Genomic DNA, 25,037 nt, shown 5'->3' with positions numbered 1-25,037 from the left:
CTAAGACGTTAAGTGGTAAAATTAAAGTTTTGTAGCTTTCAATTTATCTAAATATTTTGGGTTTTGTGTGATATGCTAAGATATGCACTGCAGAACTAAACAGCAATATGAATCCTCTAGAAATAAAAAACTCACCATAATCAGAAAGAGCAGAAACCAAGTATTTGTTGGATATATTAAATCAATTTTCCTGTCTCAGAAAAGGACTGGAAAATAATTACTCTAAAGAATTCTACTCTGACCTCATAAAGCACAACATGATTGCCACATTTGGCCTGTATTTTATGTATTGTCAGGCTGATCTTCTTGAGGTTACAACTTTTCAGTAGTGTTTTATGAAGAATAATAATTTGATCTGTTTTAATAACTTGTCTCTAAGTAGGAAGTGCAAAGTGACACTTCAGCACAAAACAGAAATTTTACTTTTTGCTCCATATTAAAATATACATCCAACAAATAAGTTGTAATTCAATTTTTTAAATAATTATTATTGGAGGCAGCATTGCTTAGTAGATTACACAGCAATAATGATGCTATTAATATACATGTATCTATGTTTGCTACTTCCAAATTTATTCACTCTAACCCTCATAACTAAATAGAAATAGAAAACACAGATATCAATCATATGTCATAAATGGTAACATTTAAAAAATATTACCATATGAACCAAAGAGTTTAATCAGCAAATTTGGGCTTCTTGATTCCTAAAGATACATGGGTGAGTGTGGGTTAAGGGGAAAAGAGAGGGAGGCTGGAGGGAAGGCATAGGAGCCAGGGCTGTGCAGTGTAGGCCCTGGATGAGGGAGGGAAAGAATTTGACCACTCTTGATGGCTACTGAGATTTGGACTCTAGATAATGAACCTGCAACATTCCTCAGGGCTGGTCTTCTGTATGGCTATAGATACTAGTTTTATTCTAAAATGACTAACTGCACAAGTTATGTGGCCTATTCTTCTCTCTGAAGTATGTCTTCTTTCCTTATGATGTCAAAAATTCCTTTAGCAGAAAAAAAAGGTTTTTGTTGTAAATGAGAGTTAACAGACTTAAAATGCAAAAATGCCCAGGAGAAACAGCCCTTTCAATATGACAGTTTTATTAGAGACAGTAACCACAAGTGCTGATTGGTATTAGCTTTGTATTCTTTCAAAGCTTAAAGTAAATGGGGGTGAGGGGCAGACTTACGCATATTGGGGGGAGGAGTAAGTGCATTAAGGAAAGGTTGAGACTTACAGAAGACACCATTCACACTCAGTTGCACCTGACTTCCTGTACAAATGCAAGAGAAAACCAAATTTGAAAATATTTTTCCCTCGTAGGAGCAAAAACAAATAAATCTTTAATAGATGTAACTATTTTTTACTTGTTTTTAACTAGTCTCACTTCTCATCACGACATTTTGATACCAGTGATTTGTCAGTGTACAAAAGGATTTGTTGTAAAAATTTCACCCTAAAACCATATTTCATTTTGCATACCTAATAAAGTCAATGGTAAATACATTGGAACTTTTGTCCCTCTGTCAGCATAATAGGCCTTTTCATATTTTCTAATCCTTCACACATTGTTAATAATAACTATTTGTGAATGAAGAACATACTATTTCAAAGACCACACTCTGAAATGCAAATATAATTCCCTATAGTATAGTAGCAGACACTTTAATGCTAGGGCTGTCTCTGACTTCTGTTTCCTTGTCTTGCTAGTTGTGAGATTTTGGGTAACTTGCAGCTTCTAAGCCTCAGTTTCCATACATATTTAGTAGCCACTTCATGCACTGCATATCAAATGATTAGATGCATATGTAACACCTAGTAAGTGCTCAGTAAATGTTAGTGAAGAAGCCTGCCAATGATAAAGCAGCGAGTTGCTTGCCTTTTAATAAATAGTATTATTAATAGTATTATATTAGTGTCATTTGGAAATTTTTTTCTTGGATTTAAAATAAGTTTGAAAGAGAAAGTGCAAAGACTGCAATTTTTTTTACTCTGTATGTGGATAATATCCATATATGCTTATTGGCAATAGAGAATTCTATTTTTACTAGTTTCAAAATCTTGTTTTAACTAAGATAACATCTTTGCCGTAAAACTCTATTTAAAAAAATATTTTTCGCATGCTATTGTTTATCTAATAGTGTGATAGATGATTGGAAAGAGTCCACAGACCCAAGTTACTAGAGATGAGTAGTTGCTGACAAGGGCCTTTGAGAATATTAGGCGTACAGGATTTGGATCAGGCTAACAGGTATTTGGGGAGCCAAGAATAAATGTGCATGACATCCTCTGTGTCTAGGATCAGTCAGCTCTAGGCCCTGGTTTGTATCCAGTAAACTGATAATATGATTTTCTAGGTATAGGAAGTAGAAAGATTTCAGGAGATTTTTGATTCCTGCTTTCATAGAATCTACCTTAACTCAGATATGAAAACCAGACCTATGTTATTGTAAAGAAATGAAAACCTATCGTTTTGCTACACCTTTAGAAAATGAGTTAATGAAGAAAAACTATTGTAAGAAAAAGTCTTCCTATATAATCAGTGTACTTATAACTATCACTTATGATTGATTTATTATCTACTATGTTCTGTGCATTCTTATATCAGGATTTCATTCGATATAATACCAATGTAAGAGCAAACTTCTTACTCTTATTTTAGTGATGAAGACTTTGAGGCTCAGACCTCAGTTTAACAGTTTTGGCTTGGGTTGCACAACTGGTAGGTATTTAATTACACTGCTAATGAGTTACCATGATTTTATGTTGTTGTTCTATTTTCAGTGACAGTAGGTAACTGGTTGTATAGAACTATCTAGTGAGTCTTCTTATATATACTATATTCCCAGCCATTTGCCTTCTTATAAAGGGAAATGCTTGCAGTGCAAATAACTCAATATGTGTGTATACTTTTTTTTTAAATGTTTTAAATTTTTATTTATTTATGATAGTCACAGAGAGAGAGAGAGAGAGAGAGAGAGAGAGAGAGGCAGAGACATAGGCAGAGGGAGAAGCAGGCTCCATGCACTGGGAGCCCGACGTGGAATTCGATCCTGGGTCTCCAGGATCGCGCCCTGGGCCAAAGGCAGGCGTTAAACTGCTGCGCCACCCAGGGATCCCTACTTTTTTTTTAATAAAGAAGTTTTTCTATGAACTCATTTTCAGTGGAACATTCAGTTTGAGATTTATTTCCTAATACTGGTAAGACACTTCACTGTTCAGGACTAAAAATATAATAAGTGATCATAATGATGGCTCTGGAATTGAAAAAAAGTGAAGTCAAGGACTAGTCATGTCACCTCCTAAGTAAATTACCGGGTAAATTTTGCCAAGTTTCCTAATCAGTATAACCCATACTATTCTTACATGTAAAAGAGGAAGGGTAATAATACCTTGGTTATTATTAAAAGATGCACTGTATTTAAAGAAAAAGGTAAGCATTTATCAAATTATACCATTAGTATTATTTTTACAATTTTCAGAAGTGTGGATTTGGGGTGCCTTCTCCCTCTCCTTCTGTGATCTCTCTTACTCTTGTTCTTTCTCAAATAAGTAAATAAAATCTTTAAAAAAAGTGGATTTAGTCAAAGTCCAAGACACATTTGTTTCTCTTTTATACTTCTCATTTTCCTACAGCAAAATAAAGTGCATTGCATTTTTCCAAACTCATCATCTCTTTCTTCCCTGACTGTCCAAATGCTCGAATCTATCAGCCAGTGAATTTCAGTATTTGTCTAATTGAGAGGTCAGAATACTTTTTCTGTAAGGTCCAGAGGAAGATATTTTAGACTTTGTTGGCTATGTGGTCAGTTACAACTACTCAGCTTTGCCAGTGTAGCACAAAAGTTGCTATGGACAATATATAGACAGTGTGCCTGGGTTCCAAAGAAACTTTACTTTGAAAAACAGGCTGTGACTGTGGCTGCATTTGGCTTGTGGGTCATTGTTGGATACCCTTGATATAAATTATTGATAATCATTGACTATTTGCTATTACTCAGCACACACACACATATATATTATATTATATAATCACATATATAATCACTTGTATTTAGGCATAATTAAACACTCAAAATAGTACACATAGTGATTGTATAAAGAGAATTACCTGCTTTATCAGTTGGCACTGGGGCATATATTAGTATCTCTCTCTCTCTCTCTCTTTCAATGTAATTAAATTAGGAAAAATTATGAAAAAGATAATTAACTAGGTTAGGTGGATTTCAAAAATTTTCACTGGACCCACAACAAGAAATGCCTTTTATAGCATGACCCCATGTTCAAATGCGCATGCATACACACACACACACACACACACACACACACACACCTGTGTTTCATCATCTTTTCTGCACCAAGCTATTCTATGTTATGCTATGCCGTTCTTTGCTATACTGTTTTATTATACTGTTTTTTAAGCAAAAATAATGTAAAACTAGACTCACTAAAATGATCTAATAATGATCTACTTATCATTCATGATCTACTAATGAATTATAAACCATGGCTTAGAGATTCAAAAACTAAGGTAGTGACTTCAAGTGGATTCCTATCCCATAAACATCTTCTCTCATAATGTCTAAATACCACCTATCGTAAAATTAGGAATGAACTCAGATTAAAGCCACTCACTGAAAATGAAAGTACTATATTCACCTGAAAAAAAAATAAAAAAAATTAGATTTTATTGTGAAAATCATTCCTCCTATGCTCTTCTCATTCTCATTTCCGTGTTCCACTTACAGAGGCAATCACTTTGAACTATTTTTGTTTTTTTGTTTATTGCATCCATATCTCTAAGTTTATGCTGCTGTTTATTTTTGTTTTATTGAGGTATAATCAGCATATAGCATTACATTAGTTTCTGATGTATAATTTAATGATTTAATACTTAAATATATTGCAAAATGATCACCACAATAAGTCTAGTTAATATTCATCATCATATCCATCACCATACATAGTTAACAAATTTATTTTCTTGTGATGAGAACTTTTAAGGCTTATTCTGTTGGGAACTTTAAAAATACAATACAGCATTATTAACTATAGTCACCATGTTACGGCCACTTTAACATTCTATGAAGAAGTGATATCTCTATATTGTTATTTCTTCATGTGTTGATTTTAGACATTATCTAATTACTTCTTGTATGGAAATTATCATTATTGTCTTCCCTGACTCCTTTTTTCTATAGCATTAATATGGATGAAGACAAGAATGGATATTGGGAGACAGGGTTTCTCCCATGTGCAGTTTTTGTTTTCTCCTGAGATTTGTAATTGTCTTTTTTTCTAATAATCTCTACTTCCAGGTGTGTTTAGGACTGTATGTGTGTTTATAAGCATGCACAGTACAAATAACTTTGTACTTCAAATAAGAAGAAAGTATAAATAACGTTTTTCTTCTCTCTTTCTCTCTCTTCATCCTTCTTTTATTCTCCATTCTCTCCTTCCCTTTTCCTTCCTACCTTCTTTCCTTCCTGCTTGCCTTTCCACCTCCCTCTCTTCCTCTCTCTTTCTACAGGTAAGTTACCTGAAAACCTTCAGTATAACCTTCTATCATTGCTATACTAGTCCTAAATAATTACAAGCCAGTTCATTCTCATACATAGCCAGATGCAATGATCAAAATCAAGAAATTACTATCATTTAATCTTTAGATCTCAATTTTCCTCAGACAGGTTTCAGAGATTGTTTCAGTAATTTTCTTTGTAGCAAAAGGATCTAGTCCAGAATTTCTTGTTGCTCTTAGCTAGCATTTCTTTGTACTCCTTTTCTCTGAAGGAGTCTTCAATCTCTTTTTGACTTTAATGAACTTGACCCTTTGAGGTATCATGACCAGGAATACAGGCCAGTTATTTTATGGAATATCTTACAATTTGAGTTTATTTAATGTTTTCTCATGTTTATATTTAATTGTGCATCTTTGGCAAAAAAAAAAATCACACATATGATATTGTGTTCTCAGTGCCCTCTATTGGGTGACAAACATTTTGATTTATTCCATTAGTTGTGATGTTAACTTTGGTAACTTGATTGAGGTAGTGTCTGCTAAGCTCCTGTTGTAAGTTAGTCTTTTCTCCTTTGTAATTAAGAAGTATTCTGTTGGGAAGTATTATGATACCTATTTCATTCAATGGATTATAATTTATTACTATCACTATTTAATTAAATACCTAATTGCTCCATATTTGGCTTGCAGAAAGAAGCTCCTTCAGTTTGAACTTCTTTACCCTTTCAATGTGTCTTTATTATTCCTTGTGGAATTACTTACTTTGTGGCCTACGATGTTCCATGATCATTTGTTTTTTTCTAATCTAGCTCTGAAATCAGTCTTTTATCCAAGAATCTCTGTATCATTTTTCAGGCGAAGACCATTTAGAAATAAAAGTCTGGAAGTTGGGCAGCCTCAGTGGTGCAGCGGTTTAGCGCTGCCTGCAACTTGGGGTGTGATCCTAGGGACCTTGGATCAGGATTCCTGCATGGAGCCTGCTTCTCCCTCTGCCTGTGTCTCTGCCTCTCTCTCGCTCTCTCTGAATGAATAAATAAATAAATCTTTTTAAAAAAAAGTCTGGAGTTTGCTCATTGATATTGGGGTGCCGCTGCTTGCTGGCCATTTCAGTTGTCGAAGTGAAGTAACTTAGAAATATATGTGTGTGTATACATACAACATATTGAGGACTGAGACTATTGCATTAACATGATTTACTTGTTAAAAGAGATTTTTTTTCTAGGAGAGATAATTCTGTAAATCATTAAATAACTTTGTTTTGGAAAATTCCATTGTTTGAGGAAATTTCTAAAAATTCATCTGAGAATATACCTTGGCAAAGGTCAAACTAAGGAATCAACAGTTTAGCTCATAAAACTTTCTTTAAACCCTTGTAATGTCCTCCAATCCTAAATGAGTTAAACTAAATTATTAAATCCTATTAAAACTATTTCAAACTAAAATCCCAAATTTTTCCCATTTCAACCCAACCCTGCTTTGAAAAGCATTCTTTAAAGCCCTTGAGTCCAGGGGCACCTGGCTGGCTCAGTTGGTTAAACATCTGCCTTCGGCTCAGGGTCCTGGGATTGAATTCCGCATCAGGATCCCTGCTCACTGGGGAGTCTGCATCTTCCTCTTTTCACTCATGCTCTCTCTCTCTCTGAAATAAATAAGTAAAATCTATTATAAAAAATAAAAAAGCAACTGAGTCCAGGTCACAAAACCCTATAAATAGCCTACCTCTTCTAAGAATCTGTCAGGTGCTATTCTCTTTATATTTTGTAAATTAAAATAACCTTAATTTATTAATAAATTGCTTCTATTTTGGTATGTTCACCTGCACACACACACCTATTCACCATACCCATATTTATATCTACATTAATTTATCTATTTATATCTATATTTACATATCTATATCTATATTCACACCTGTATATAAATCTCTATGTGTATACATATACATGTATATGCATATATATGTACATATATGTGTGTGTGTATAATTGTAATAATACATTAGAGGTCCTCAGGAGGTAGAAATAGAAGCATTCTAACAAATGCCTGGGATTGAAGTAACTCCTATATAAGACTTCTACACCTTTATTAAGTACTGGGACAAATGAGGCAGATAAGACCTGTTCCTGTAGGTTCATCCAGTACCAATACACCAGAAGCATTTTGTCAATCAAAGGAAATCAAGTAATAACATATATTTCACTGTTTTTAATTTTCACATCAAATTATTAAATGGGTACCTTAAATAACATATTAACTACATATTTAAAAGTATATATACATTATAAGATATAAATATTATACAGTTACGCATTCATTTATTTAATGTGTACCAGTATATTCACTTATTAATTCAATTTTGCTTTTCTTAAGACAAATAATGTCTCTATTCTGCAGATAAGAAATCTAGGCTTTTGGATGCCAGTTGACTCACAATGATGCAATTGGTAAATTATCTAGATCAAATAAATTCTTTTTAACCAAGGTATACTTTTCTATAATACTGGGCTTTGTACTGGGGCACCTGGGTGGTTCAGTCGGTTAGGAGTCTGACTCTTTTATTTACTCATAAGAGACACAGAGAGGCAGAGACACAGGCAGAGGGAGAAGCAGGCTCCCTGTGGGGAGCCTGATGTGGGACTAGATCCCAAGACCCTGGAATCATGACTGAGCCGAAAGCAGATACTCAACCACTGAGCCACCCAGGTGTCCTGGTGTTTGACTCTTGATTTTGGCTCCAGTCATAATCTCAAGGTCACGAGATCTAGCTCCATGCTCAGGCTGGAGCCCCCTGAAGTTTTCTGTCTCCCTCTCCCCTCCACCACCCAGCTTGTGCTCGCATATATGCATGGTTCTCTCTCTCTTAAAAAAAATATTGGCCTGCATACTTTATTTTATTATGCTTTTATGCTTGGGTATTGAAAATTCATCCTGTTTGGTTTGGTTTTGTTTGTTTAGATTCTAAGAATTATAAATGCCTAATCAAAGTTTAGGAGGATTTAAATCTTAATACATTTTGCTGATGTATTTATACAACAATGATTTTAAACATTTTCTCATAATCTAAGTCATGAATATGCAGAAAATGATGATACCTTCAAGTGCTTCAAAACTAAGTGTTCACTGCATATTTTGTACATGTAAAGTGTTATGGGGTATAGAAATAATGAAATTCAAGAACCCAGTTCTCTAGAAAACGGCATGTGAAATAAAGATTTAATTTTTGCAAACATATATTTAATTTCATTTATATTACAGATTAACAAATAATGAGTAAAAATGCAACTGAGTAAAAATAATGAGTAAAATGCGACTGAGTGACAAATAATGAGTAAAAATGCAGGAAAAAATTAATTCAAGAGGGTTACTCAGCCAAGAAGTTTTGAAAGAGATGAATTTTCAGCAGCTTTTAGCAGGAGAGGAGGAGTAAGTACCGTTGGAGATCAGTAATATAAAGATATTTTCTTGTTATCTGCCCACTAAGAATACAAAATCCCACCAACTCTTAAGCATACCATCCTTATATACATTTTCTCAACATTTTTGATAAATTTAATTTTCAAAAGTGATTATTTATTACCATGGATCAGTTCCTGCATGATTTTTGAGCAAAGTTTTCATGGATAAATTTAATCATAGTTGCAGTAGTTCTTTGTCCTAGGCTATATTTGGAGCTTCCACTCATTTTAAGCATATATTTTTTTATAAAAGATTGCAGCTATGAAATACCCTCCTGTTATAAGCAAATCATAATGATGAAAAATATCACCTCTATTTTGGTACCTGTATGAAATTACCAGCAGTATTTCATGTAGATGAAATAGTATACATTGACATTTAAATCTATTATATATTATGCCCCTTTCTATATTTTTGATTTAGTGATATAAATTTTCATAGAACTTTGTTTTTTACTCTACATATTATAATTATAAAGAATAAATTTCACAGAATATATTGAGCTCTTAGGGAAATTTTATTACAGGAAACATCTTTTTCTGGGGGGAGAATAAAGATTGTTTATTCTCATAACTACATAGAAAGATTCAAGTTTTCAACTGCTCTCAGTTTTTTAATAGACAAGTCTCTCCAAAAAATAAATTATAATATTTACCCTTTGGGCCAAATCATCTGTAGTCACAATCCTGCCAAGTCCTGCACTGCCATTCTGTAAGTGTCCAGATGAAAGGACTTTCTGGTTGTCCATAGTTCTCATGATAAAGAGGTCAACTTCACCTTTACATCTAAACTTCTGTTTAGCAATATGTGTTATATAGGCCTTGGGAATAGATTGGTTTCTGTATAGAACGTTTGGGGTCTGACATTGGATCAAAGAACCAAACATGATCTTCAGTAGACTTTGTGCTTGTGTGTAGAATAAGGTAGGATTTGGCCCTCTTTGTGGTTTATTTTTTCAAGGTTGTTTTTTTTTTTTAAAAAACCTGACTCCTGCTCTGCTTTTTCAAGTAGCCCTGTGAAAATTTAATAAGCAGTTTGTGGAATCCTTAAGGAATGCAAGCCTTTCTGTGTTGCTGTTGAATTACAGAACTGATTCTCACTTGATGTCAGAAGTGCCACCTCTATTAATAAGTTGACAACTGTTCCGAATACATCTTTGAAAAACATTTTTGAATTGGAGAAATAGACCAGAATAGAAATATAAACAAAGCAAAAAGTGGAACATTAGCCATTTTTTAAATTTTTCTACTTTTTTGCCTAGTGACAATATAGCACTAGGCAGCAAGTTTGTTTTAAACAACCTTCTCCAAATTCTTTTTTTTTTCACAAAGTTTATTTCTGAGGGCAGTTTTGGGTTTATAAGACAAGTGAACACAAAGTACAGAGGTTCTTATATATCCCCTCCTTCCTCCTGCCTATTGTTTCTCCTCAACAGTGTTTTTTATTATTAACATCTTGCACTGATGTGATATATTTGTTACAATTGATGAGCTGATATGATACATTATTTTTAACAATAGTTGTAGTTTCCCTTAGGGTTCACTCTTGGTGGTGTAAATTTTAATAGGTTTTTGACAAATATGTAATGTCACATATTCGCCAGTAAAATATCATGCGAAACAGCTTACTGTCCTAATTATGGTATGCGCTCTGCCTATACATCCCTTCTTCTCTTTCTTTTCCAGCTCCTGGCAGCTACTATTTTTTTCACTGTCTCTGTAATTTTGTCTTTTTCAATATGTCATAAGGTTAGAATCATACAATATGTAGCTTTTTCAGACATTTCTTTCACTGAGCAATTGCATTCGTTTTCTCCATGTCTTTTTGTGGCTTGATAGGTCATCTACTTTTATCACAGAATAATGTTCTATGGATGTGGTATGGATGTACCACAGTTTAACCAATTCATCTACGAAAAGACATTTTGCATAACATTTGCATACAATTCTGGTTATAATCAGTTATGTACAGGATTTGATGTAGATGTAAGTTTTCAACTTATTTGAGCAAATACCTATGAGTTTTATTACTGTAATATATAGTAAAATTATGTTTGGCTTTGTAAAAACAAACAAAAAACCACCAAAATGCCTTTGAACCATTTTGCATTACCATCAGCAATGAGAGTTGCTGTCCATATCCTTTGCCTTATTTGGTGGCATCAGTGTTTTGGGTTTTAGCCTATCTAACAGTATGAATTTTATTACTGTAATATATGGTATAACTATGTTTAGCTTTGTAAAAACAAACAAAAAACCACCAAAATGCCTTTGAACCATTTTGCATTACCATCAGCAATGAGAGTTGCTGTCCATATCCTTGCCATCATTTGGTGGCATCAGTGTTTTGGGTTTTAGCCTATCTAACAGGTGTGTAGTACTATCTTCTTTTAATTTGCAATTACCTAATGACATAGGAGGTCACACATCTTTTCAGATTCTCATTTACCATCTCTATCTACACATCTCAAGATTGTTAACTTACAGCTACAAAGTACCTTTTGCCATGTAAGGTAAACATATTTACTGCTTTGGGGGATTAGAAACATCTTTGGAGGTCATTATTCTGTCTCCCATAATAACACCCCTTACTTTTATCTTTGTTACTTAAATTCTTCATATTCCTTTAAATTTGACTGAAATATCACTTCCATGGCGGAATTTTTCCTCAACTATTCAATAAGATTTATTTCCTTTTTCCTTTTCTTTCTTATACACAGTGTATACTTTTTCACCCTGGACTTACTATTTGCTTAGGCTCACTAAAAAGTCTCTTAACTCTTTTTGTTATCTTTAGTATCACCTCCTCTTCATCAGATTTCCTCTTTATCTTTATAATAAGACTTTGGAAATACTTATTCAACAAATATTTATTGAGCTCTTATTAAATGTCAAGTCCTGTGATGGACAAGAGAAATAATAATGGAAGTGAAAGAAACACCTTTCTTAATAAGGCCAAGTCACAAAAATATTTAATTGTAATGAGAGGTTTAATGGAAATAAAATTATATGAAATTATATAGTGTACTGAACTTGTCTGGTAGAAGCAGGAGTAGTGGTAGTGATGATAATGGTAGAGGTTAAGGAGAGCTTAGACTTTTGCAAGGATATTAAAGTGATACTTGAAGCTTGGGAGGTACTCCAGGCAAAGAGAACAGCATATGTAGAGGCTTTGGGGCAGGAGAAATGCTCAAGGAAAGAAAGAAAGTTGGAGTGACCAGCTGTGGAGAAAGAAAAAAGAATGGCAGGGAATGGACTTTAAATGTAGGCAAAGACTAGATCTCAAAGGGCCTTTAAAGCCATGTTACCAGGTTGGCTGGGTGGCTCAGCAGTTAAGCATCTGCCTTTGGCTTAGGGCATGATCCTGGAGTCCCAGAATTGAGTTCCACATCAGGCTCCCTGCATGGAGTCTGCTTCTCCCTCTGCCTCTGCCTCTGTCTCTGTCATCTCTCATGAATAAATTAAATAAAATCTTAAAAAAAAAAAGCCATGTTACAGTTCTCACTAGCAACTGTGGGTTTTAAGCAGTGAATCACCATGATTATATCTAAGTTCAAAGGGATCACTGTGATAATTGCATTTATTAATTTATTTTCTTTTTTTTAAATTTTATTTATTTATGATAGAGAGAGAGAGAGAGAGAGGCAGAGACATAGGCAGAGGGAGAAGCAGGCTCCATGCACTTGGAGCCCGATGTGGGATTCGATCCCGGGTCTCTAGGATCGCACCCTGGGCCAAAGGCAGGCGCTAAACCACTGCGCCACCCAGGGATCCCAATTGCATTTATTTAAAAAAAATGTTGATATTTCCTTATAGCCTAATTATATTTTAAAGTAATCCTTCATATTACCCTCTATGCATCCCTACTGGTTAAGAAGATTTTGTCAAGATTTTCTCCTTACAGTTTTTAATTTAGGGAAAGTAGCATATGTATATTAAATATGATTTTTCATACTTTGAAAATCTCCTAAATCAGGAATATGACTATAACCTCTCCTTCTGTTGTTCCCTATCTCTACCTTCTACATACAGTACACAGAGCCTCAACTTATCTCTCACACGCACATACTTACACACAAGTGAGAGTCACCAAGCTATATACTTAAATCCAAACTTATTTGGATTTCATTTCTGTAGACTTTTCTTTACCACTACCCACTTCACTGCACTATTTGCCATTTTTTTTCATACATCATAAACCCCAGAATAAGTATTCATGAGTTTTCAACCACATTATGCCATCAGCCTACATTAAAAGTTAAATAACCTCACTAAATTCACTGTTGAATAAATACTTCATCCCATGCATGTTATATACTCTCTTTATATTGAGAGTATATAACATTTGTCTCGTGGTCTTCTGCTAAATTACTAGTTGTCTTTATCTCAGAGACATTCTATATATCATTATAGATTGTACTTTCCTTTTTGATTTTGTCCTTAGGAAGCTTATCTAAAACCCCAATTCAACTATATTGATCCACTAAGCAATATTATTATATGAGCTACTCTTACCACTGAAATTATTTTCCTACCCATTGTATTTTTCTAGCATTAATATGAGCTATTATTTTAATCATCTTATACCTCATATACATATTTATGCTAATTTTTATTGTAAAGTATATCATAAAGAGAAGTACATAAAACAGCTGTATTAACAAATTATTATTAAAAGAACACCAATATAACCACCTTATGAGAACAAAAATTACAACATAATCAGCCCACCAGCAACCCCTTGAGTGATGCTTCTTTTTTTTTTTTTTTTAAGATTTTGTTGTTTATTTATGATAGACATGGAGTGGGGGGGGAGAGAGAGAGAGAGGCAGAGGGAGAAGCAGGCTCCATGCAGGGAGCCCCATGCGGGACTCGATCCCGAGACTCCAGGATCGCACCCTGGGCTGAAGGCTGCGCTAAACCGCTGAGCCACCCAGGGATCCCCCTGCGTGAGGCTCCTTATTGACAACTGCTCCCTGCCACCTAAAGGTAATCAATATTCTTACATTTAAGCAACATATGGTAATCATTTCATTAATTTTACTTATATTTTTACCTGTATAAGTAGAATATTTTAGCATGTCATGCTGTGTCTGGCTATTTTGTATCAAAGCATATTTTGTGATTTATCCATGTTATTGCATTTACTATTTCTATAATTTCTATTACATTTCTATAATAGTTTTCATTGTTAATGTGTTTTCTATTAGTTTTGGCAAACTGTTTCAATTTTATTGCAAAAGTTTATTATATGTTCTTATCATTTAAATTTCTGTAGGATATATAGCCATATTAACTTTGACTTATTCATAATGCTGATTTTATTTTAAATTTTCCTCTTTATTTCAATAATCATTGTGCTAGAAATTTATCAATTTCATTTTTCCAAAGCAGTTGGCCTTTCTAATTTATGTCTATATTTCATTATGACAATTTTCATTTTTTATCTTTATCTCTTCCATTTTTCTGTTTTAAAGTTTTTAATAGAATTTTTATATTAATCCTTAACTTATTATTTTTCTGCCATTTTGATATTTTTATATGTTGTATTTAGGCTCTAAATTTTCTTATAAGCACTATTTAATTTCTACTGTAATTTCTTCTTCAACAAATGGATTATTTAGGAGTATTTTTCATAATTTCAAAATATGTAAAGTTTGTTAACTTCTAGCTTCATTGTCCAGTAAACTGTATTGGCTGTATTATTTCAATTTAATAAAACTTTTTTTTTGACATTTGTACCAGTGTAGTATTTAATTTGCCAATAATCCTTATATGATAGAATACAATGTAAATTCTGAAACACTGGCAATTTCCTATATATGTGCATTTGGTCAAGTTTGTTCAATGTTTTACCAACTCTCCTAAATTATTACTTTTTCTGTGGATATCGTGTTAATGATCTCTCACTCTCTACATTTGTCTATTTCTCATCATAGCTCTGCCAATTCTTGCACTTTGTATTTTGAAGACATGATTAAGTGAAAATTTATTTAATGTTTCTGGTATTTTAAACATTTTAACTCTATGGTAAAGATCCATGAAAAGTCTTGAAATGCTTCTGGTCTTGAAGTGTATTTTCTCTATTATTTTAATTTATTTATATGATTGCCTTTAGTAGTTACATGGTATATTTTCCTGCATCTTTTATTTTCAACTTTTCTATATCATTAGTTTTTCAAAGTATATTTTATAAATAGCACACATCTGTTTCATATAGCAAAACAATCATGTCTTTTAATTGAGCATGTATTCCATTTAATATAATTAATGGTGTGTTGAATTTCAATCTACTATCTTAATATTTTCATTCTTTGTTCCTTTATCTTTCCATTCTTGCCCTGCTAACAAGTAGTTATTTGTTTTATTTTTTTAATTGTCAATTTGGAAATATTCAGAAGTGGAAGTGCTGGATAATTTATGGTTTTATTTTATATTTGAGTAAACTTCATACTATTTGTCCATAGTGGTGGTACCAGCTTACATTCCCATACACCAGTGGTATGCAACGCTTCCCTTCTCTGCACATCCTCACAAGCATCTGTTATCTTTTATCTGTTTTTTGTTTGTTTGTTTGTTTGTTTGTTTGTTTGTTTTAGCCCAGAGTGGGCCCTGAACTCATCACCCTGAGATCAAGACTTGGGCTGAGATCAAGAGTTGGATACTTAACTGACTGAGGCACCCAAGTGCCCCTCTTTTGTCTTTTTGATATTTGCTCTAACAGATATGAAGTGATAGTTGTGGCTTTGATTTGTTTTTCTGGGATGATTGGTGAGGTTGAGTATCTTTTCATGTACTTGTTGGCCATTTGTATGTCTTTTTGGAGAAATATCTGTTCAGTTCTTTTGCTCGTTATCTCTGTCATCTATTTTTGCTTTTGAGTTATATGAGTTATGTAATTATATATTAATAATTTTGGACATTAACCCCTTCTAACAGATAGTAGTTTTCAAAGATTTTTCCCATTCTCTAGTCTTTTCATTCTTTTAGTAGTTTCCTTTGTGCAGCAGATTGTTAGTGGATATAGTCCTACTTGTTTACATTGCTTGTGGTGCCTTTGCTTTAACGTCAAATAAAAAAAAAAAAAAAGTAAGTGCCAAGACTAATGTTCAAGAGCTTTTATGGTTGCAAGTCCTATATTTAATCCCTAATCCATTTAGAGTTGATTTTGTGGTTGGCATGGTATAAAATAGAGGTTCAGTTTCACTTTGCATATGGATATCCAGTTTTCTCAACATCAATTACTGAAGAAACTATCCTTTCCCTATTGTATATTCTTGAGTTCTTTGTCAAAAATTAATTAGCCATACATATGCATAGATTTAGTATGGGCTCTCTATTTTGTTCTATTCATTTGTGTCTATTTTTATGCTAATGCCATACTGTTTTGATTACTACAGTTTTATAGTATAGTTTGAAAATAGGAAGTGTGATGTATCCAGCTTTGTGCTTCTTTCCCAAGATTGTTTTGAGTGCTTAGGGCTTTTTATACTTCCATATGAATTTTAGGATTGTTTGTTCTATTTTTATAAGAAATGCCACTGGAATTTTAATAGGGACTGCATCGAATCTATAGGTAATTTTGAGTACTATGGACATTTTAGTATTACTGATTCTTCCAATCTATGAACACATAATTTCTTTCCATATTTTCATCTGTATTTTATAGGACTATGGAATCAAGAAGCTTTTGTTCAAATCCTGTTTCTACCATTCATAGGTGGTGTGACATTGGGCAAATTACTTAAATTTTGGGTGCTTCAGTGTCCTAATATATAAAATAGGGATGATAATAAGTAAATAAACTTTATAGGACATTATAAATTAACACTTATAGAGAACTTAGTGCGTAGTACAAGAGATGAGCCATTTATAATGTGTCAAAGACAAAATACAGCATCCATTCCTGATCAAAACTCTTCCGAGTGTAGGGATAGAGGGAACATTCCTCAACATCTTAAAAGCCATCTACAAAAAGCCCACAGCAAATATAATTCTCAATGGGGAAGCACTGGGAGCCTTTCCCCTAAGATCAGGAACAAGACAGGGATGTCCACTCTCACCACTGCTATTCAACATAGTACTGGAAGTCCTAGCCTCAGCAATCAGACAACAAAAAGACATTAAAGGCATTCAAATTGGCAAAGAAGAAGTCAAACTCTCCCTCTTTGCCGATGACATGATACTCTACATAAAAAACCCAAAAGCCTCCACCCCAAGATTACTAGAACTCATACAGCAATTTGGCAGTGTGGCAGGATACAAAATCATTGCCCAGAAATCAGTGGCATTTCTATACACTAACAATGAGACTGAAGAAAGAGAAATTAAGGAGTCAATCCCAATTGCATTTGCACCCAAAAGCATAAGATACCTAGGAATAAACCTAACCAAAGAGGTAAAGGATCTATACCCTAAAAACTCCAGAACACTTCTGAAAGAAATTGAGGAAGACACAGAGATGGAAAAATATTCCATGCTCATGGATTGGCAGAATTAATATTGTGATGTTACCTAGGGCAATTCACATGTTTAATGCAATCCCTATCAAAATACCATGGACTTTCTTCAGAGAGTTAGAACAAATTATTTTAAGATTTGTGTGGAATCAGAAAAGACCCCGAAAAGCCAGGGGAATTTTAAAAAAGAAAACCATAGCTGGGGGCAGGTTCAGGTTGTACTACAAAGCTGTGGTCATCAAGACAGTGTAGTACTGGCACAAAAACAGACACATCGATTAATGGAACAGAACAGAGAATCCAGAAGTGGATCCTCAACTTTATGGTCAACTAATATTCGATAAAGGAGGAAAGACTATCCACTGGAAGAAAGACAGTCTCTTCAATAAATGGTGCTGGGAAAACTGGACATCCACATGCAGAAGAATGAAACTAGACCACTCTCTTACACCATACACAAAGATAAACTCAAAATGGATGAAAGATCTAAATGTGAGACAAGATTCCATCAAAATCCTAGAGGAGAACACAGGCAACACCCTTTTTGAACTCGGCCACAGTAACTTCTTGCAAGATACATCCACGAAGGCAAAAGAAACAAAAGCAAAAAAGAACGATTGGGACTTCATCAAGTAAGAAGCTTTTGCACAGCAAAGGATACAGTCAACAAAACTCAAAGACAACCTACAGAATGGGAGAAGGTATTTGCAAATGACATAACAGATAAAGGGCTAGTTTCCAAGATCTATAAAGAACTTATTAAACTCAACACCAAAGAAACAAACAATCCAATCATGAAATGGGCAAAAGACATGAACAGAAATCTCACAGAGGAAGACATAGACATGGCCAACAAGCACATGAGAAAATGCTCTGCATCACTTGCCATCAGGGAAATACAAATCAAAACCAAATGAGATACCACCTCACACCAGTGAGAATGGGGAAAATTAACAAGGCAGGAAACCACAAATGTTGGAGAGGATGTGGAGAAAAGGGAACCCTCTTACACTGTTGGTGGGAATGTGAACTGGTGCAGCCACTCTGGAAAACTGTGGAGGTTCCTCAAAGAGTTAAAAATAGACCTGCCCTACGACCCAGCAATTGCACTGTTGGGGATTTACCCCAAAGATACAGATGCAATGAAACGCCGGGACACCTGCACCCCGATGTTTCTAGCAGCAATGTCCACAATAGCCAAACTGTGGAAGGAGCCTCAGTGTCCATCGAAAGATGATGGATAAAGAAGATGTGGTTTATGTATACAATGGAATATTACTCAGCCATTAGAAACGACAAATACCCACCATTTGCTTCGACATGGATGGAACTGGAGGGTATTATGCTGAGTGAAGTGAGTCAATCGGAGAAGGACAAACAGTGTATGTTCTCATTCATTTGGGGAATATGAATAATAGTGAAAGGGAATAGAAGGGAAGGGAGAAGAAATGTGTGGGAAATATCAGAAAGGGAGATAGAACATAAAGACTCCTAACTCTGGGAAATGAACTAGGGGTGGTGGAAGGGGCGGAGGGCGGGGGGTGGGGGTGACTGGGTGACGGGCACTGAGGGGGGCACTTGACGGGATGAGCACTGGGTGTTATTCTATATGTTGGCAAATTGAACACCAATAAAAAATAAATTTATTATTAAAAAAAAAAAGGATAATGCCCCAGGATCCCTGGGTGGCTCAGCGGTTTAGCGCCTGCCTTCAGCCCAGGGCGTGATCCTGGAGACCCGGGATCGAGTCCCGTGTCAGGCTCCTGGCATGGAGCCTGCTTCTCTCTCCTCCTGTGTCTCTGTCTCCCTCTCTTTCTATGTCTATCATAAATAAATAAATAAATCTTAAAAAAAATTTAAAAAAAGAAAAAAAATATAATGTGTCAAAGAAAATGTTAAAAATTTTCGAGTTATTGTGATTATTTTTTGTGTTAACTAAGTTGAGTCATGTTGCTCAGATATTTGGTCAAATATAATTCATTACATTAATTTTTCAAATGTTATCTTGGGTGTTTCTGTGAGGGTGTTTTTGGATAATATTTACTAAAAAAAAAAAAAGAAGTTAAAATAAGATTTCCCCCAGTGGACTTTGAGTTAAACAGATTGCTCTCCATAATGCAGATGGGCCTTATCCAATCAGTTGAAGATCTGAATAGAACAAATAGAACAAAAGGTGACCTCCCCCAAGCAAAAAGAAATTCTGATGTGATGCAACTTTAAAACTTCTACTGCAACCTCAGCTCTTCCCTGGATCTTTAACCTACAGGACTAGCCTATAGATTGAATTTACAGGCTGTAATAATCATGTGATCCAATTCTTTAAAAAGTCTCTCTCTCTCTCTCTCTCTCTCTCTCTGTATGTATGCATGTATACACACACAGATAAAGAAACAGAGACATGTTCTATTATAGTTGGTCCTTGAATAATGCAGATTTGAAATGTACAGGTCTACTTATATAGATTTTTTTTGGATAAATGCAGTACAGTACTGTAAATGTATTTCCTTTTTGTAAAAAAAGACTTTACTTATTTATTTGAAGGAAGAGTGAGTGAGAGAGAGCTTAAGTTTGGGGGGAGAGGTAAAGAGAGAGGGAGAAACAGTTCCATCCTAGGACTCTGGGATCATGACCTGAGCCAAAGGCAGATAATTAATTGACTGAGCCACTCAGCTGCCCCATATTTCTTTTTTCTTGTGATTTTCTTAACATTTTTTCTAGTTTATTATAAGAATATGGTATATAGCTATTATTTTATTTTAATATTTATTTTATATTGTTTATTATTTTATTTTGTTTTATTTGTCATAAAACGTGTTAATCACCTATTTATATTATTTAAAAGGCTTCTGGTCAAAAGTAAGCTATTAGTAGTTAAGTTTTGAGGGAGCCAAAAGTTAAACATAGAATTTTTACTGTGTGGGACTCAGTTTCTCTAATCCCCACATTGTTCAAGGTTCCATTGTAGTTCTCTATCTCTGCAGAACCCTACTATAGATGTCTAATATTTCCACATATTTTCTCATTTTTCTAATAGAAGTGATGTGCTGATGGCATGAAATTCAGCATAATGAAGTACAGTACATCTTAATTTTTATTAGTTTGGACAGTGGCCTTGAACTATTTTGATAAGTTTTATCTCATATTTTTCTATTGATAATAACTGTTACATACTATGCTCTTAAGGTGACCCTATGATTCCCACCTCTACTCTTCATTCTCTTGTGTAATATACTCTCTTTGAATATGGGTGGGTCCTATGACTTAACTTCTAACCAATTAAATAGAGAAAAGGTGATAGGATGTATGTGTTAATGTGCATGCAGTTATGTTACCTAGATTGTAGTGCCTGCCTCCTGTTCTCTTTCTCTTCCTTGCTGACTATGAAGAAGGAAATGCCCATGTTGGGGAATCCCACATGACTAAGAACTGTGGGTGGTTTCTAGCAGGTGAGAGCTGTCCCAGTCAACAGCCTGCAAATGAACTGAAAGCTCTCTGTCCTACAGTTGTAAACAACTGAATGCTTCTAAGAGCCACGTGGAGGGGAAAACAGAAATTTATGTAGTTAATGCTCCAGATACCATCAGTTCTGGCTGACAATTTACAGCATGATAAATCTAAATCATGCCTAGACAACAAAAACTGTGAGATAATAAATGTATTGCTTTAAGCTGTAGGTTAATGATAATACAGTTATACAACAATAAGTAACTAATAAAATAACTTGTTTATTACAACATTTATAAGAAAGATTAGGTAAGTTTGGAGTTATGACATATTACTTTGTTTTACATAATTCCTGTTATCTGTATTTCTCTATGTTCTCAGCTTACATTCTTGGAAGCCTTAAATCCTTAATGCCTTTTCTACCCTCTTTCTCTATTATAACTCCCTCACCACCTGCCAATAATAAGGGAAGCAGAAGGAGAAGAAGAAGGAGAAAAAGAATTAAGGGAAGAAGAAGTAAGAGAAGGAGAGAGAAGGGGGAAGGAAGCAGCAGGGGGAGGATGGTGTTAAATGCTTAGCTTCCTATGCAAACCTCTGGTATATCACTAGTTGCTTTGTCTTGACCTTATTAGTTTCCCAATTTTTCCCAAATAGGCTGCAAGGAGATAAGAAGAGGTGTTTTAGTTGTCAGGAAAATGATAGATATTCAATACATTTAAATTAAATGGAAATATTTAATTAAAAATGTCACATGAAGAGTATTTGCTTACACTTGATGCAAAGGACTGTAAAATTTTACCCAGAGAAATGGAATTTTACCAAAAAAATATTTTGACATTTGTTCTCTTTTTTATTGCCATAGTAACAATGCACTTTCCAGTGTGTCCTTATAATATTCATCAGTTTTCCTCTTTGCTGTCTTTAAAAATAGGAAGAAAACACACTGTCCATCTGGAAAGAAAAGAAAATAATAAATACAGCATTAAATGTGATTTAAAATAATATGTGTAATTATTTTTACTGGCTGTCACCATGCTTAAAAATAGGAAAAGATCTATTGTATGGTATAATAATGTTAGTCTGAAAACTCATGGGAAAATTCATGACCTCTCACATGTATCAACCACTCAACAGGATGGTTTTGAGGTTTTCAGACTCATTTTTATAAGAAATGTGCTAACTTAGATATTGAACTTCTTTTAGAATCTCACAAATCTCATGTTACCTGTAGATATTAAGTATCCTCTTATGATATCCTGCCTCACTAAATTTATCAAACCAATACAGCTGCTCTCTTTGGGGCACTTCCAACAAAAATTACATCAACTAATGTTTAATATGTTTGTGGAACCTAATTTGCTGCGTGTCTGATTTGCAAGACTACTTCTTATTTAGTAACATATAAAATAAAAAACAAGTGGATTTAGTTTATGTAAGAGACTTTTTTGGCAGTATATTTCACAAAGAGAAAAAAATGCAAGTGTTTATGAGGGTAGTAAAGGAAGGGAATGAACATTTGTTAAGTGTGTGTAAATATGTATATGGGTGTTCAAGCATGTATATATGTTTTTATATACATACATTTGCACCATACACATATGTATATACATACAAAATAAGCATATATTAATAGCATGAGACTAATGAGTAATAATACACAGTAATTATCCATCTTACCAAGAGAACAAATCTTGTCCTATTTCAGTAAAGGCAAAAAAGGAAAATGGTGGTTATTACATGTTCATTTATATTCTAATGAAGAGTATCTCCTTTTAATAATTTTATCTCAGTTCATTGACTAATGAAGTGCAAGGAGAGAGGCATCTGTATATGTTAAAAAGTCCAAGATCATGGAGCCAGGAATAGTCCATTTGACCTTGTGAAAGTTTCATAATTGCTTCATATATCAAGTGTGAATGATGATGGTCGCTACCTTGTAGCATATTTGTTATGAGAATCTACTGGAAAAGTGTTTATATAATGATCAGAGAATGCTATGAGATTAAAGAACAAAGAGATTGAGTTATTTGAGAATAAATCATTATTTCTGATATTGCTCTGGATTTATTTTAATGCCATTTTTTTAATATAGACAGAAAAGGGAGTTGCCTATATAATGTGATTTGAAATGTGCCAAATGTTTATACGTGCTTTACACAATGTTATTCCACAATTGCAGTGACAATATGTGAAATTTTCATACATATCTTGAATTTCTTGGTTTCAAAGCATTCTAGGCCCTAATAAATTGATAATTCTGTACATTTGTATCATGTCTTAAAATCTGCAAGATGTTTCCACATATTAACTATCTGACTTGTGATTTAGATATTATAAATAATTACAACTATTATAAATAATTTATAAATAAATAATTTATAAATATTATAAGGATTATTATTTCACGGGTGCCTGACTGGTTCAGTTGGTAGAGTGTGTGACTCTTTATCTCAGGGTTGTGAGTTGAAGTGTCATGTTGGATGTGGAGCCTACTTAAAATAAAAAAAAAAAGAAAATCGTTTCAGTTGTAGGTCTGACCCACATCAGACCCAAGAGATGAGCTCAGTGCTTTTGACTCCACTGAGAGCTGACAGTGGTCTCTTCACAATGTCATGGCTGAGTGAAAATGGTATCTGGAAATGTTTCCTCCCATGAAGAATTTAAGGTAAATTAAATTAGCTCTTATTGGCAAAGATAAATCTCCAGGTAAATGGGCACAGGAAGATTATGATGGGAAATTTATTAGGAAAATTCCACATTATAAAGAACAAGGTCTAGAGGGCAAGTGTAAATAGGAGAGTCCACTACTGAGAAGCACTGTGTTATCACCAGATATCCGGGAGACAGGAAGGGCCTAAATGAGAAGTAGTACTAACAGGGTCACTAAGAAACACTTAAGGATACTTCGTGATCTGGTTCTATTCCAAACTCATGTTCCTCTGTTCCTTGACTTGCATTTTACAATTTAATCCTTTATTCAGCAGTTACACTATATCAGGTACTGTCCTAGATCCTGGAAATGAGACTGTGAACAAAATAGATAAAAAGTCCTCCCATGAAGATTAAATTGTAGTTAAAAATATTAAAATGCTTAATAATCTGTCATCATCTTTTTTTTTTCCACTTGCAACCTTTCTATCTGAAATGTTCTTGCCTTCCCTTCCCCAATCTTTAATATGCTGCTTAGTTTTCACATCTTTCAGGAAGCTTTTCTGAATTTTACAATCTGGACAATATCCCCATATTTGATGTGCCCTTACTATTACATATATATATATTACACTTATATATATGCTATACTTATAAAGTTATATGTATGTAAGTATACATATGTATATATGTATATAAGTATACATATATAAATATATACTTATATATATGTTACACTTATATATATACACACACTCACTGTTATCAGTTTTTTTTTTTTAGACTAAAAGGCAGGGTCTGGCCTTCTTTTTGAAACCCAATATCTTACACACCTGCACGAAATAGGTTTGTTCAGTGAAAGAATAACCTTCCTTTGCAAATACATCCAAAAGCTAACCTTGCTTTTTTGCTGTTTTGCTGATTGCATTTTGGTAAATGTTTAGCTAAATTTTCCAGGGTGGTACTCTTCATTGATCAAATGATTAGGTATCTGCTAAATTTCGACATCAACTTGGAACCATGTAGACCTGTTTTTCCCTATCCTTAAAGATCCTTAAAGTAAATAACAAAATAGAAAATAATTCTAGTAATAGAAACCTAAGAACACATAACGTTCACAGTGAATGTAACTGTTCTGTCTATACCTTTAAATCCCCTGGGTAGTAGTAATAAGGTGATGGTTTGTGAATTAAATACACCTTCCGCCTTCCCCTCCCCCGCCCCTACCCAGAGCTAATGACTGACATTCTTACTATCACTCTCAGAGATTTTAAGCAGCACATTAGCCCAAAGATAATAAAAAAAGAACAAATTCCAAACCCATTAGGGAGAAAAATTACCTATGGAGCTGGAGTTGATCTGATATATCCAGCAAAATTGGGGATAGCAACTTGAATAATGATCCGGAAGACTGACAGAGTGATGGATAGACTTCTGTAAACCCATGGGGCTCGTAGAGGATTTCTTCGCTCTCTGTCTGCAGTAGCAGCAACTGGCATGGTTTCTTTATTCTGT

Source organism: Nyctereutes procyonoides, unplaced genomic scaffold, assembly GCF_905146905.1.
Source record: "Nyctereutes procyonoides isolate TBG_1078 unplaced genomic scaffold, NYPRO_anot_genome, whole genome shotgun sequence".
Lineage (NCBI taxonomy): Eukaryota > Metazoa > Chordata > Mammalia > Carnivora > Canidae > Nyctereutes > Nyctereutes procyonoides.
Note: the sequence above shows the minus strand (reverse complement) of the source record.